At 47.0% G+C, this 17,124-nt stretch overlaps 1 protein-coding gene across 4 annotated transcripts in view; it reads right to left on the bottom strand.

Moving 5' to 3' along the window:
- Nucleotides 1-8,401, bottom strand: part of TMCC1 (transmembrane and coiled-coil domain family 1) — an 86,641-nt gene extending 78,240 nt beyond the window's left edge. For all 4 annotated transcript variants that reach the window (XM_031046068.2, XM_031046063.2, XM_031046067.2 and 1 more), the window contains exons 1-2: nucleotides 8,294-8,401; nucleotides 6,611-6,853 (exon numbers count right to left, since the gene is read on the bottom strand). The gene's annotated coding sequence lies outside the window, so the exon portion shown is untranslated. The remainder of the gene's footprint in view (nucleotides 1-6,610; nucleotides 6,854-8,293) is intronic.
- Nucleotides 8,402-17,124: the final 8,723 nt, after the last annotated feature.

A 17,124-nucleotide genomic window follows, 5' to 3' on the forward strand; every position in this document is an offset into this window, starting at 1 on the left:
AAATGAGTTACAAAGTAGAAGTCTGACTTGAAACAGTTTACAAAGATTCAAACCATACTCAGTCCCAAAATGGGGAAAAGTCTACTAATCCAAACACTGATTAACATCCCCACACTGCAACCCAGACCCTTAACACATCTGCCCTAAACAGTGCACCTTAACCATTCCACACAGACATAAAACTCAGACTCAAAAGCAGCAATATGCATCTCGTGTGCTAGTTCCCTCTCTACTGTTAAAAGGGATACCTGAAAAGCTCTGGAGACCGCTGTCACTGGAGAAACCTGCTTGCAGGCTGCAAAACCTGACAGCTCATTGTGTTAGTATTGCTTAAAACATAACACAAAACAGGCAAGATAACTTCTAATCTGAATTTGTCTAACAGCACTCACTAGCAAATCCATGGCGTACATCACTTTACCACTTCCAAGATGCCTTTCATATTCACGATACAGTAGATTCATCCTGCTCTTTAAGAAGAAAATTGTCCTTCCTGATCCTTCAAGTCAGCTGGTCCAGAGAGCTCTTAATTAAGTGCAACTCTGAAAAATTCATATTAGTATAACAGTAATCTGGAGCTGATTTGTTTAAATGGCTTTTTCTAATTAAGCATGAGCAAGTCCCTTCCTGCAGGGCTACAAACAAGATGTTGTTTGCCCATTAAACACTGTCAACACTTGACACAGGCTGGGAGGACCTACCAGAAAGACTACTCTATCCACACCTCCTCACCTACACTCATTCCTAAGAATCTGCTACCAGCTGCCAACAGAAACAGGATACAGGCATGATGTGTTTTTAACTTGACTCGTTATAGCCACTTCTCCAAATCTCCTCCCCTGCTTGTGCACTAATGTGGGACCTTTCTAGCGTAAGTTTTGTTATACCAGAAGTGTGATCACTGCTCCATATTTACTTTGAGTCACCTTTTTTACATGGACATCATGAGTATTTTACTGGAAGGTGAGATCTATTCAACTTCAGATGACTAGTCTTGAGAAGGCTTGTAAAAGGAGTGAAGGCCTACACTCTTCAGACTCAAGCAAAAAAATGCTGATGCTCATCTATTGTTCTTTCCTCCTAATAGTTACGCCTTTTTAGAGAGAGCACATGCTAATTGCACAAACATAGCATAGCTAAAGCAGCCACACACACAAATATGGTCTTCAATATCCACCTCCACATCCAACTGCACAAAGACAGCAAACTCGGTGATTCTGCTATAACGAAACTGGGCTTGACAACTTGCTTGCCAATGGGAATCAAACAGTCATACGTTTAAAGCCTCAGCCAAAATCAGAATGTTTCCTCCCACATTCATGGCAGAGTCCACATGAAAAAAATTATCTACAAAATCTTTACCTAAAGCAGCACAAAAGGGAGCAGACTGGTGTGAAATGAGGCTTAAGTTTACATACCATTGAGGAGATGCAGGCTCACAATCAGAGCCAAAACCAAGACCCATGTTAATGGCTCCTCACAGAATTCTTGTTCATCTTGTCTGTCCACCAGAACTCCTGGGTCACTTTCTACAGGCATCCTTCCAGCCAGTCAGGGCTCCAGCTTGTACTCAGGTATACAGGGTGGCTATTTAGTCATACAAATGTCTGATGTTTACTTAAGTGAATGTTTAAGGGAGTATTTGAACATGAAGACAAAATAAGGCAATGTTAGGTTATGTTCATGGTTCACTTTCAAGTTTTCCCCCGACCTACATTTTTATTGCAAGCTGCCCATATTCCCAATCATATTAAGCATATCCCAAGCCAAAGTTTCACAATTTCCCTCAACCATTCAGTTATCAATTAATTTCTTAGAGTTCTCAGAAGATTGAGATTGCTTGAGCAGCAAGTCTCAGGAAGCTTTCCTCCATTACTTTTTCCAGGTGGACTTTTATTAACATTAACAAATATTTGAACACTTTTAGAGGTGACCATCTCACACATGGATTAAAAAAAGCTAAAACCAAAAAGAGGGGGAAAAAAAAGAAGATAATGAAGATTTAAACAAATTACCTCCTATAAACAGAGGCCAGAGAATTCCTAAACCTGAAATCAAGAGGAAGGAGCCAACCTGCTCACCAGTCTCAACTTCTCTCTCAAGCACAGGCAGTCACAGATTTTGGAACATCAGCCTTCCTTTAGGTGTGGCTTTAAACTTTGCTTTCATTGCCACCTTTGCCTCTTCCAGAGTCTCTGGAGATGTTAAATGGAAGTTCTGCAGCTAAGTGATGTGACCTCAGGGTGGCTCTTCCTTAGCAACTGCCATTGTAAGAGAGCCATACCCACACCAGAATTGTAAAGGTGCCACACTGGTGACAAACAAACATTGCTTTAGTGACATCCCCCACAAAAAAAGTTGAAGAACAAACATAAGCTGAGTATCACAGATGCAGTTACAGGATGGGTATTGAAGGGCCACAACAGCAGCTGTTTACAGGAATGTCAACAACTTAAAGTAATCAGTAACTCCAATTCCAAAACCCCAAGAAATGAGCTTTCTTCAATCAGAGTAATAACTGTACATCTTTTTGACACCAACAATGCAGCTGGTCACAAGACAAGTTAGCAATCTTTGCCTTTATTGCACAATAGGTTCCTTTCTGACAGCATTTCTGCTTTGAAAGAAGTTGTTTTGAAACTGTAGGTCAAACCCACTTAAGATCAAATTTATTCACAAGTCTCAGTTTCAGGAAACACCATTTTTCACACCAAATTGTTGGTAAATAGCTATCAATTACTCCAAGCTGCCACCAAAGGACATGCATAAGATCAGCTGCAACTTATTACAATCCTCACTACAGAATTTTGACAGCTTTCTTTTAGAGTGCTACTTAAGGCATTTAAGAATGAGCCAGACCTGCTGGTGCATCATGGCATTAACTGCCGAAGGCACAGAGTAGGGAACTTGGTTCCATGAAACAGCCACATCAACAGCTGTTGTAAAGTGCAGCCTCACTGAACCCTGCAGATATCCACTCCTGAGATCATCCAGTCCATCATGTTATCCAGGGGTAACAGGACTAAGCAGATATACTTTACCACAATCTTTATGCAAAGCATAGACAGAACATCTCAGGCAGTGAATTAACATGAACACACAGGGGGTGGCAGGGAGTGAATACAAGGATGCCTTCAAATCATGATTTTTCTTATGCCATCTCATGAGAAACACAGTTCCCTATCTGGGGAACTACTCCAAACAGAAACATCAATCAACCATTTCCTTTTCTCTAACAGGACAAAAATACACTGTAAGCCAGTACTGAGTTCAAGGGAGCAGTGGAGTTTAATAGTTAGAACTGACATCTTTTGGGCACTAGCCCAAAATTCAATAACTGCTTTAAATCTGAGCTGATCCTAAATACCACTCCATGTCTTCAAATGACTCCAGGAGTGTCATGCATGTGACACACAAATTTTTCTTTAAAAAAAAATAAAAACAATTAAAAAAATGCTTTCTTAGACTGTTTCAAGTCAAACAGACTCCTTAAGATAAGAAGGAGACTCACCAAGATGTTAAACCAACACTAAACCAAAACTCACTGGATTCTTTTCTTCCACAAACTGGAAAAGCACCTGAAGCATTTAAAGGGCTTTTGTAAACCAGAACCAAAACTTAACTCTTCAGCATGATAAACCATCTGAAAACCAACACCCACAGCAAAAAGCATGACCACTGTGGAAGCTGCTCTGCAGACAGCAAGCAGCAGCTGTGACAACCTTTCCTTCCCCAACCATTTGCAACAAGCCCTCACTTCTGTACTGCAGGACACTGCAGACCAAACAGTCAAACTTCCCACAGGTATTCAACTCAAACTAACTAAGCTTTTCTGGTTAATGCTCCTTCCCAGCAAAGAACTGAATGTGAATCAATGTCCAAGACACATCAGCCTGCGTTTTGCCCTAGCAAGGACAAAGGCAAATCCCACTTCTGAGACCTGCTTCTGGAGGAGTGTGAGAAGATGGACGTGCAGGGGGTTTGCAGCGAGCTGCAGCTCCCATGTCACAGTACTGGCACAGGCAGGTTCAGCCAGCACCACATCTCACTGCCCCATCTTTAAGGGGATGAAAACAAACAGTGGTGCAGCACAAACAGCACCCCAGATCCAACAGGAATGCTGAAGACCAGAGCTAGAGGTTATCCCAACTGAAAGCCAACATGGCAAAGGATCACAGTACCACACACCTTGAAGGGACTGCTTTCCAACAGCACTTTCACCTTCCTAATCAGTCAGCCATTACTGGGCTGAAACAGGTAAGTTCAGTCATAAGTCACTCTTTTCTCATTTCCAGTTTTAACCATTCTTCAGGCTCAGACTCATGGTAACACACTCACTACTCCTTACAGACAACTGATACAAGTCCTTAACTACTACAGCCCACTACAGCACAAGGGGCTTGTTCAGTGTTCTCCCACAGGCAGCGATTTGCAAACACTATGGTGTTTATGGTGTCTATGGGTGCAGGACTTCAGCCGATCAAAGAAAAGGCCAGTCTTTTTGCTCCAAGCTAGTATACCTTGGAAGCATGAAACACACATTTATTTGCTAACAGGATAATCACCGTGGCAACTCACTTCCAGGAAAATAACAGCCAACAACTCCAGAACAAAGACAGACTCCTGAGGAATTCTTTAAGGGAGACCAACCAGCTCACACAAATCTGAAAAATACCCAAATTTGCCAAATTTATTTCTGAAGAAGCTGTAATTAGGCATCTGCAAACTTAGCACAATCCATCACACAAGTTGAAACAACGGCACTACCACCTGTCTCAACATCTGGGTGCCCTTTTATGTTCTCTGACACCCAAGACACCCTATAAGGCAGGTTAGGGCAATGGTCCCCAAAGTACACAATTTCACCTTACAGACCATTTCCTTAAAAGAAAACTTTACCTTATACCCCATTTTTTTGCCACTCCACACATTACTTTTGACTTTTGGTCATATGAATTTGAATCATGAAAATGCAGTTATTGCAAATAACACTTAAATCATGCTTTTCATGAAGTGGAATGTTTTACAAAGGTAACTCAACCTCATCTAACAGATAAGGAAATAAAGAGTAATATTTTGCTTAGGGACACACAGTCAAGGACACACGGAACCTGCATTCTTACAGGTTTTCAGAGCTACTGAAGGAGTTGCTGAATTTTCACAGGGCAGCAGTTTTTTGGGGAAATGCACACATAGAAAGTTTGCTGCACTAACAATCCTAGCAGAGAAATTCCCTAAACTACCACCCCTTGGTTCTTGCTCTGCTTGTAGGGAAAGAACAGGAGGAGTAACCACTACACAGGTAAGGATCCCGTTCTCAACCACAGCACCTCACACAATCACAGTTCACACTAGCATTGCAGATACAGTCCATTTTGCTTTCCTGCTGTAGGAACATCATTGACAGGCTACTAAGCTAGCCAGATAGGTAGGTTAGAGCTGTGTCCCTGCAGTATCATCTCAGCCTGAGTCACCAGAGCTCACAAATAAAAGCTTTTAAGAGAAGTATGCCTGCTCAACACACTTCGTGGAGCAGAGGAGCACACCGAGGGTGCAGTCCGGAGCTACTTTCAGACCTTAGTTTCCCTTTAAAAAAACAAAACAAAACAAAAAACCACAAACCAACCAACAAACAAACCCAACCAACCAAAAAAAAAAAACACCCACAAAACCCCAAACCAAGCAAAGACTCAGATTCATGCTGGGCTCCCTCCCACTATAACTCACAGTTAACTGTAAGACAGCTACTGCCCTGGAGTGCCAGCATGAATGCCTGTTATCACAGGAAAGATAACCATGTCCAAGTAGTTTACAAAAGGAGAGTCAACAGATGTTATCAGTGGACACTGGCCTCTTCTAAGCCTATACAGAGGAAGTCAGCAGACTTCCTCATTCCAGGTTTAGAAAAGTACAGCTAGAAGCCTTCTGGTAAAACACAGTTGTGCAAGCTGGTGAATTTCTGTGCTGCTTAAATAGCTACAGGTCTATCTTCCGCTACCTGCGTGGGACAAGGCTGCACAGTCACAAAGCAAAGCACATCCAGCTCTGCAGAACTGTACATTACAGGCAGCCTGTCCTGTAAGACTGACACTTTCTAGAGCAAAAGGACCACCGTGCTATGACCTGTGCCCAGGAGAGCAAGCAAGACCTACTTCTTTTCCAGCCTTCACTGAAGACGCTTTCCTGTTCAAGGCAGGTTTCTCCTAACTTCATCTGAATGTTTTAGCTAACCAAATAGAGAAACCACCATTACCCTCCAGGTACATTTCAGTGACTACTTAAAGAGTCAAACGCTTTGAAGAAGAAAATCTCTACAGACCTTGGTGGCATTTAAGATCTAACTGGGTTAGCAGTGAAGGCTCAGGCCATTCAGCAGAAGCCCCTTTGAAAGAAATCTTCTGAATACTCCCACAGCAGGTCCACACAAGGTCACCCTCCATACAGTGCCAGCTGGATATTCTGGTGCTCACACAGTCCTGCTGAACATATCCCATTGCTTAAATTATGAATAATGGGGCAGATCAATCTGAATCTAGAAAATGTACACCCAGAGTTCTCATCAGACAGCCCCCTCCTCCCATTTGTTATAAGGGATGGTAGGCACACCTACCTTGAAATCGCTCAGGCTAGCTTATCTCTTTGCATAGATATGCTCACAGTATTAATCCAAATGTCTTCAACAGAGGTCTGATTTTCAAAATACTTTGAAGTATAAATTCCACAGGAAACAGGAAAGTCAGGGAGGGAATGAGACACAAATTAACTTCTACACTTGCAGACATCTGCAGTCAGTAGCATAGGTCACTTCCAGAGTTAATCTTGGCAATAAAGTTTCTTCGTAGAGGAAAAAGACCTGCCAAAAGTAACAACAATAGTAAAATACCCTATTAACATCTAATAAACAACAAAACAGCACTACAGATTCAGACTCTCCTTCAGAGAAAATAATTGACTTTTATTTGAAATACTGAGTTTCTGCTAGCTTTGACATACTTAAAATCAGCAGCAGCCTCTGAAGCTACCTCATGTTCTGAGTACTTTAATCCAACAGATTATCTCCAGGAGGAAAAGCCTCCAAGAATTCAGATAACATTTGATCATATAACAGAGCATACAATACGATGCCACACCACAAAGTGCTTTGTTCCAGACAAAACTTCACAGCTTATTAGATGCCTTGGTGTGCTCTGCATATCTTCACACAGGAATGCTTATGTGACCAGTGTCACACCAAAGAATTAAGCTGCTGTCCAAAATGAGGGACACAGAGAGCAATAAAAGTCCAGTACAGCACAAATAAAAGGTACATGCAAGGAGACCTCCTGTGCAACATAAATGCTCAGGAGTATTAGTGTACATCTGAACTTACCCAATTTGGATTTAAGCTAATAAAACATAAACCCCTTGGGTCTCTTCTGTGTCTGCATTTCACACAATATGGCAGATCAAGGTTCCAAATCAAAGCTTTTGAATGCTACGGTGATACAAGCTTTTGTACTTCTTGTACAACAGTAAGATTTTTCTTTATAAGTAAAAGAGGTCAGTTAGTTTTCCATTACCGTAAAATGCTTTGGAAGTATGAATGGGTTCCATTTTGCAAAAAAGACATTTAACTTCATACAATCACTTGTTTCCTCCTCTTTTTCTTCTGTGCCCATCCTAACACGCTCACTCATTTTCAGAACGACACCACTAGAGCTCACTCACCCCTCGGCACAATAATTAGTACCGACATTAGCTCAGACAAGGCAGCGAAAGCGGGCAAGGAGCGGTGAGGCACACACCGAGCCCCGGCTTGGCTCAGCAGTCAGCGAGGTCGGACACAGCCGACTCCGCCAGCACAAAGGACCCGCGCACCGGCAGCGCCGGTCCATAGGTTTCCGCCCACCGGTGCCGGGCTCCGCTCCTACCGGGAGGGGCCGGCGGCCGTGGGGGCTTCGCATTTTCCGCCGGGTACGGCAGCGCCTCCGCACAGTCGGGGCCGGCGCCAGCCCCGGCACTGCCGACCAGGCCGCGCTCCGCTCGCGCCCCCAGCCCCGGCCCGGCGGCCGCACTAGCCCCGGCAACGAGGCCCGCGAGCGCCGCCGGTAAGGAATGGTGAGCAGGGCGGGCGGCTCCAGGCGCACTAACCGAGTGTGGGCCACGACCCGCTCCCGGGGGCTCCGAACCGGCCGCAGGAAAACCGGGGGTGGGTGGGGGGGTGGAACGCGAGGCCGAGCCAGAGGCCGGTGGAAGCAGCCGCGCCTGGCACGGGCCGGGCCGGGCCCGCGGGGTCCCTGTCCCCGTCACTCACCAGCGGAGCGGACGCGCCCCGCGCTCGCCGCCAGCGGCTGTTCCATCCCGCGCGCGCCGCCACAGCACTCGGCCCAGCTGCGCGCTACGTCACTGCGCAGCCTCGACGGGGGCGCCTGGCGCGTGTGATGGCGTCACTGGCGGTGGGCGGGCAGAGGCGAGAGACCACGCCCACTCACGCACTGCTCCTCACGTCGGGAGGGGCAGTGGCTGCTGGCGGTCACGTGGGCTGTGGGACGAGCTGCTGGCGGGTGACCGGCGCTTCCCCGGGGTCCGGTGTGCGCGGGGCCCAGGGGAGAGCGGGTGGTGTCCGTGCTGTGTCCGGATCACCTCTGTGGCTTTCGGCAGCAGCAGGAGGGCGGCTCCAACGGGAGCCAACCGGAGCCGCAGCTCCGCCGGACGAGGTTCGCTTCTCGGCAGCGCGGGCGGCCGCAGCCGGGTACAGGCCGCGTTGGTGACTGCCGCGGTGCGGGCAGACCGTGAGCGCCTTCCGGCACCCAGCCCTGGGGAGTGGGGCGCCCCCCGCCGCTCCCAGCACCCTGTGCGCGCTCCCGCAGGTCGCACCGGGCCCCGGTGCTGGGAGAGGCCTCGCGCGCAGCCGTCGGCCATGCTGAGCGCTGTTCGCTGTCCGCCCTGCGAGGTAACTGTTGCTGCACAGACACCTCGGTGCCGACTTTGGCTGTGCCCTCAGCCCCGCCGTGGTCGATAGCTCCCGTTTGTCTGTGCTGAGTAGCAGTCACGGGTTCTCCATGTACTCTAGGAAGGATTAGTAGGAGGTATTGGTCTCCAGTCTGGTTTGTGGAGTCTAGTTTATCATATGGAATAGTGGTTAGTGTTGTGATGACCATACAGAAACTTCTGGAATAGTTGAACTATTGTTGTACACATTTCAGAAGGGCTCCTTGATCAGCAGCTTCTGTTTTTCCACCATTTTCACCTAAGAGTGAGATAGATGAGGTGCTCTGAGAAGTCACCAGAGACCAGGATATTACGACTCTCCCTCGGTGGATATGACCATCTCTCATCTGCACGAGTTTCATCTAGGGTGACTGTGTATTTTTAGAAGGCTGCACCCTTTCTTGAAGCTGATTCAATTAAATTTTTGCCTTGATCTGTATTTGTCTGCAGCAATTAATGTATTTAGCCACAAGGAAGTTGGGATTTATACAACTTGACTTTATTTCAAATCAGGGCTCATTGCTACTTACAGTTTGTCACATGAAGTTCAAGAATTTATGAACACCAGCCAGAATCTTTCACACTCAAATCCTCTCCTTGCCCCTTCCCCCACAGCTATCTTTCTTTCACCTGTAGCTCCCCCAGGTCACACTAGTATGCCTGAAGCTAAAGCTGAGCCCGGCTGTGACATGCTGGGTGTACATGGAAGGCAAGGGCTGGATGCTGAATTCAAGCACTGCCACTTGAGGTTACAGTCACGGGGTGTACAGAGAGATCCTGACATGCGAAGGAGACCTGAAGGCAGGAAGGTGGTGAACTGCCGCGGAATGGACTCAGTCAGAGACCAATATGATCAGACAAAAAGCCATTTATTGCAAAACATTAACTCCTTATATACTATTGCTTACACACACCTACAGTAATCTGGCATATCATGATTGGATACTTGTCTTGAAGACCCTTAGTGACTTAACATAGAATTGGTTAAGCACAGGTGTGAGAACGTGACCTCGAACGCTTGCCAACAGTCACAGTTCTCATAAGTCAGTGAATTACAGCTTCTTCTTATCTTGCTTGCTTAGGCTTCCTCGGGCCTCCCACGGCCTTGCTGTATCCCTCGGAGTTATTCAGAGCTCATGTACCAAATATCCATTCTCCTGTGAGAACTGTCTCCACAGTGAACCCTTGAGACTAAAGCAAATGCCCACCCCTGGTATAGTCAGCCCCACTGAGGAGTGAGGAGTGTGATGTTGTATCCCTCCTTACCGCCTTCTTCTCTGATGCATTAGTAGTCAAACAAAGTAATACTTACCAGAAACAGTTGGTCACTGTGGTCTCACTGGGCATTGTGTGATTTGCAGCATCTAGGAAATGAGGGCAGTTTATTTAAAGCCAATGGGAACTTTGTTCCTTCCCTTCTCTCCTAAAAAAACCCCAACAAATACATTGCAGAACTAGTAAGAGATCTTTTAATTTCTGTTTAAACCATTTTTTTCACTTCTCCCCCATTTCAAAGCTGAATTACCAAGCATTGAGATCTTGTGTCAGCATAGGAGAACAGAAAGCGAGACTGACCAAAAGCAGCAAAGGAACTGGAGTGGCTGACTTGCACTGGCTAACTTCAGAGCAGGTACAGCATAACAACCAGCATACATGGTGGCACTTGTATCTAAGATGTTTATTCATGCTATTTTTCTTATTTATTAATTACAAATATCCAAGTAAGTAACAAATTGTTAGTGTTAGTTCTCCAGCTGACATTAAATTTGGCTTTAAACATGTAAGTTTAGTAACTACGACATGATTAGGGTTAGATTAAATTATTAGATTCAAACTATTCAACTATTAGATTCAAAACTTCACAGGAAATCTGTGGTTGTAGTCATCACACAGAAGCGATGGGCTGGGTAGCCAAGGAAGTAATCATCTCTCGCTGCAGGTACTGGCTATTGAAGTTTTGGCTTATTAATTATATTCTGTCTGTATATACTTTCTCATAGGACTTTCTGCAATATATGTCTACGTATTTGATCTTGTACTGTGTAGGTGATCCATGTGCCAACTTAAAATCAGTTCACTCCTCACACAGGAGAAAACCATTTGGGCCTCACTGGTCTCTGTCCAGCGCAGAGGCTTGTGCTGGCACAGAGTGAATACAAAATAAGCACAGTGGTTATTTTTCTGGGCTGGTGGCATTCAGCACAGCTCTTAATGCTCATTTGCACAGGGAAGTCCTGGGACAGGCTGTAGCTCTAAACAGAATGCAGGGAGATGAAAGCTGGGCTAAAACATCAGCACAAATAGCCTGCATGGGGCTGAAACTGTGGAGGGTCTTGTGTGCTTCTGTCAATTGATCTTGATTCCTGTGAGAAGAGAACCCATCTTGTGGACTGTTTACATTTATCTTTCTGTGCCTTCCTCAAAACATCACTTACACTGCCCTGTTCACATCCTATGATGCCACCCTTGGTTTGTCAGGCCCTGCAGTATCATGAGAATCCCCAGTCTTGTAGATATGAACCACTGTGCCTCCATACGTTTGGGGGTGGTTTTGGTCCTGTTCTTGTATAAACTTTGCTCTTTCAGTAGGGAGTTGCTGGGAAGAAACCAAGTATCTTATTGAAGACAGACATGAAATAACCAGGTGGATTGAACTGAATGTAATGGACTGATAAATTACATTCAGATTAAAGCTTAGTTCTTTAATCTCCAGTCACTATAGAAACTAACCCTGCCTGACTGCTGGGATACTATTTCAGAAGCACCAGCAGGCACCAGCTATACTTCCAGAAATGGTGAATAAAGGACATGAGCTACCCTGGGTGTTTGTTACAGACAGAAATACAAGCTCAGGAGGGCAGTTCTGGTTAGAATAGTGAAAAGTCTTTGCTGATATGACTGGAAAAAATACATCCTTTAATTCAGCATCAGCTCTCAGAGAAGCCTTACAGCAATAACCACAAATGTTTTGTGACTCCTGAAATCCGATTGCCTTGTAAAGGCTTCTTACAGAGCATCAGAAGACATGGCTACCTTACAGATGTTTTCCAGTGTCTGTGTGACATAGTTCAGTTTTGCAGTGCTCTTGCAATGAGAGGATTACTACTTCGATGTTTAGCAACAGATGTCTGGGGTTTGGAACAATACTGGGCAAAAATAAGAGAAAAAGGATTTTTAATGGATTACAAACAATTTCCAATGTGTTGCAAGAGGTTAGATGCCAGGCAGTTCAAGCAGGCTGAGTATGGCCTGTTTGGCCACCACTTGCAGTGAGCCTTATGGATTAAGTGTTAGAGAAGGAAATTTCCAAGGTGTTTAACTCCCAGGGTTGAAGTGACTGACCCCAGCATCTCACCACTTAGACCACATCCCTTGTAGCATGGGTGAGTATGCCCCATTTAGTCTGCTACCATCTGTCCTTGCAGGCTCCAGTGGTTCACAGACAAGCTGGACAAGAGCCCGGAGCAGATCTCATGCCACACACTCCATGGGTGATGTGAGCTGTGAGAAAGCTGCCCTTCAGCTGCTTAAGCCTTGTGTGGGTGCACCCAAGCTCCCAGCATCTTCATTCTGGCACTGAGTGCTTGCATGCCACCTGCAGTCCCCCTCTTCCGAGTCACCAGCCAGGAGGACTGGATGTGTCAGTGACGGCACTCCCATGGGTGCTCTGCAGCACAAGAGCTGAGGCACCGAAGGGCTGCCCTTGCTCACACGGGGTGGCTGCAGGGAATGGTGTGTAGCAAAAACTCTTCTTTTTCCCCTAGAAATGGTAAAAGAAGCTTTTTCCTCTGAGAGTAGTGAGACCTCTTGTCTGCATGCAGTGAGTGTACTTTCATGCCTAATATTGCATGCATAAAAAATAATTCCAGTTACTCAGGCTTGCAATTTTGCAAGCACAAAGTTGGGCATGTACATTTGAAATATGCAATGAGGTAATGCATGCTGAAAGACAGGAGAATAAAGCTGTTTAAGTTGAATAAATTACTGCTCTGACAAATTCCAGCCACACCAGCAGTTGCCCAAGAGCAGGAAGAAACTGTCCATTCTTTGAAAATCAGAAATAAAGCAGAACATTGAGCCCTGATTGCAAATACAGCAGCAGCAGTCATAACAACACTGCTTGTGCTATCATGGCAGGAATAAAAAGTGCTGAGCTGCAAAGCTTACCATTAAAAAAAGGGGAAGGGGAAGAAAGAGTTAGCTGTCAGGGCTTAACTGAAAACAAGCCATCAACTTGGAAGTGTAGAAAGCAGGACAGGGGTCAGGAGTTTGCTAAGAGGATTTTTACAAACACACATGTGATGTCAGTGCTCTCATGCAGAATGACACCTGTTAATCAGGTAAACTGGAAAGACAGGATAATGTAGGAGAGAAAATTCTCTGATACTGTTCCACTGGAAGCTATGAGACAGCAAGACCCAAATAACAATTCAGAGACTGAGTCCTCTCAGATCAGGACTTGGGGCAGGACTGAACCCTAGGAAAGACTGCCAGGAAGTCAGGACTCTTAAGTCATCTGTGGACTCTGAAAACACAGAATGAACTTGTCTGACATGCCAGGTACCAGATGCTATGGGCAAACTGGGTTAAAACTAACTGGGATTGAATTTTGCAGCTAGTATCTATACCTCTAATTCATACCTGTGCAACTCAGGTTTCAGGGAAGGGAGTTCTGTTGTTTTCAAGAATGCAATGTCAGGTACACTGCAACAAAGATCCTGGTAGTCCCTGGTTTATCTGGATTCTTTGTGACTTACAATGTCAAGTGCTATTCTGGACAGCTCTATTTGGGGGTTTGCAGTGTATGGACAGCTTTCAGGAACTTGGTTTACAGAATTTTCTAACTGAAAGGCTTGTTATGGCACAATGGGTTAAGTAACCAAAACTACCACATCACTTTGAAAATGCAGGACCAGCTCCATAATGCAAGCGGCTTGTTTAAACAATGAGTTAAAGCCAAGCTCCAAGTATAACTGCTGGGTTTCCAGCTGAGCTGAGCATTGGTTCTCATACCCATTAGTGCACACAAGTCATCCACAAACCATGGAGTGCGATGTGCCCAGCTACAAAGCAAAGAGGAGTGCTGCAAACTGTGGAGTGCTCACTGTAGAGCAATGAGACTCTTTCACTTTGTTGTAAGCAAACAGATTTCCCATAAACTCTGCCAGCAAGTGTCTTCTTTAGGCCCTGAAGTAAGCACCTACCTTCAGCTGCAGAAAACATTTTCTCTTCTTCACTTTTGTTCCTCATGGCTCACAAGTAGAGAAAAGCCTCCCACAGAGCAGGAAAAAACACACCTTTCATTAGCAAACAGGCTCTTGGCTCCCACCTCTATGTCAAAGGAGCAGGAAAGGACAGTTGATGCCAAGGCTGGCTCTGAATGGTTACAATAGCTTGAAATGTCCCTAAAAGGTACAGTCCATCCAGTTTCAGTGTATCGGAGACACTTGATCCAACCTGGGGCATACCAGAGCAATAGCATATTGCTGTTGGATATTGAAGGGTTTGTAATTTGATTTTCTGCCTTCTGTGACTAAAATACTGCATCTTTGCTCTTGTGGTCCAGAAATCCTAGGGAGCCTTCAATGAAATTACAGCTTGTTATAACCTGAAGGGTGCACTTTACTGTCTGGATATTGGTGTAATGCAATAATATGATGAAAAATACTGTACTTTCATTTGCAAAGTGCCCAGTCTCTTGTAAGTGCTGCAATCCAGCCAAAAAGGCTAATAAAAATAATGCAAACAGTAACAAAAATGTAGCGTTTTCTATGTGGCATTTCCAAGCAAGTCAGGCTCATACCATTGCTCTTGAGCTAGATAAATATGATCAACCCCCTCTGCCAATGGAGATTCCGTATTAAAACACATGGTGTTGAGCTGAAGGAAAGTTTGAGCCTCTCACAAACACTGATGCCTGTGGCTTGTGGCTATGCCAGGTATCATCCATGTGCCATTCTCTAAAGCAACAGAGAGGATAGCAACCAACCAGCTGAGCATGTGAGAAAACTTGAAGAGTTTTCCAAGGAAGTTATTCTGTGTCCTTTCCATTAGAGGATGTTGACAGAGCAATGAGTTAGAGAGCTGCTCTCTCTGCTTGTGTGGCTCTCTGGCTTCAACAGAATTACAGCAACAAACCAATCAATGGATTATTAGGCTCAAGTCGCTCTCGGCCCCACACCTCACCCCTCTGGACGGTAGCACGAGCCTCTGGCATACCAACCATTCCGCACAGTTTTGTGTCGCCTGCAAACTTGCTGTTCGCCTCCCCGAGCAGCCAGACCCTGCTGAGCAGCCAGACCCTGCTGAGCAGCCAGACCCAGCTGAGCAGCCGGGTTTCTGCCCACAACACGCAGCAAAACTCATGCATTTCTCACTGTGTTTCAGGATGATCTCATTTTCCCATCCAGTAAAGTCCAAACCCGGCAGGGTACTTAGGCTGACACAGCACTTCCCACGCTGTTACCTGAGCCGCATCACGCCCGCCTGGGTAGGGCAGTGTCTCCCGGATTTCCAGAGCGGGGACTGGCAGGCCCAGAGGACGGGCCCAGCTCAGCACCCGCTAGGGTCCGCCGGGCAGCTGGCGGTGCCGGCCTGCGTGCCGCGGGGCTGCACCGCCGGTGGCAACGGCCGAACTTCGGGGGGCTGTGGTGGAAATCCCCCCTTGGTGGGGCGGAGCTGGTGCCGCAAGAGGAGCGCGATCCCAGCGGCTGACCGTGGGCCACCTCCTTTCCTTACCCAGCAGTGCCACCTCCTGCCGCTGTCCCACCGCTGCAGCCGGGCTGACAGGCCCAGCCTCACGTTGCTCCAGGGCCGAAGGCTGCCGAGTGCCAGCCCCCCGCAGCCCGCCGGGCCTGCAGGCCTCTTGACCGCTGCCCTGTGCAGGAGACTGCGAGCGCCCACCGCCGAGGAGCCCTCCGTGCCGGTGCTGAGCCCGCAGCACCAGCGAGCGTGTGCCTGGGGAAAGCCAAACCCTGGAGCCAACAGGCAGATGCTGCACTGTGACCTGCACGCTGCTGGCGTTCAGGCAGAACAAATTCACAGAACCACAGAGTGGTTTGTGTTGGAGAGACCTTAAAGCTATGGGGCCACCACAAAGTTCGACTGAACCCATCTGAACATAGACACACAGAAGCCCAGACTGGTTTGTGCCGGAAAAGACCTTAAAGCTCCTCCAGCTCCAACCCCTGCCACAGGCAGGGACCCCTTCCACTGGAGCAGCTGCTCCAAGCCCCTGTGTCCAACCTGGCCTTGAACACTGCCAGGGATGGGGCAGCCACAGCTTCTCTGGGCACCCTGTGCCAGCGCCTCAGCACCCTCACAGGGAAGAGCTTCTGCCTAAGAGCTCATCTCAATCTACTCCCTTTCAGCATAGAACCATTGCCTCCCTTGGCCTGTCCCTTCATCCCTTGTCCAAAGCCCCTCTCCATGTTTCTTGTCACCCCTTCAGGCACTGGAGCTGCTCCGAGGTCTCAAACCCTAGGGACACTCCGGTATTCCAATCCCAGCGGCTCACACTGACAACGGCCGGTGACACCGGTGCAGCCGGTCGGTGGCTCCCCACACCCGTAGGGGGCGCACTTGCTCCGCGCCACAGACACCGCAGCAGGCCCGTTCTCTCGCCCACGGCCCGTGAGGGCGGCTGGATGCGCTGAAACCCTCCTGCAGCAGGCACCTGCTGACGGAGCACGCGTGAGGGCCGGGCCCCGTCTGCTGTGAGCAGCGGGCACAGCGCCCCATGCCTCCTCAGTTAGAAACCAGCAAACCTGCCCTACGGACTCGCAGATACCGCACGAGTGGTCCAGGAACAGACTGAACTGCAGACCTGAATAGAGCACATTCTCCTTGAGAGACTGCTGGGTGCAGGCTCTGCTTTGGCTGTACTGAGCAAGCTGAATATTCACAACCTGCCTATAAGCACAGATCAGGTCGGGAAAAAAAAGAAATGCAAGAACGCAGGAAGTCCTTGTTTTCTGCTTTCCCCCCATCTTCTATTTTAACTGCGCCTATGAGAGAAGACAAGGCAGTCAGACTGGCTTGAGAACAGCATTGTGCACACTGTGTACCCTGAAGTGTCTGAAAGATACTGAACTGAAAGATGGTCTGAGGTGAGCTGGACTTGGTGATGAATGCAGATTACAGAGTACAGATCTT

The sequence above is a fragment of the Melopsittacus undulatus genome, chromosome 9 (genome assembly GCF_012275295.1).
Source record: "Melopsittacus undulatus isolate bMelUnd1 chromosome 9, bMelUnd1.mat.Z, whole genome shotgun sequence".
NCBI lineage: Eukaryota > Metazoa > Chordata > Aves > Psittaciformes > Psittaculidae > Melopsittacus > Melopsittacus undulatus.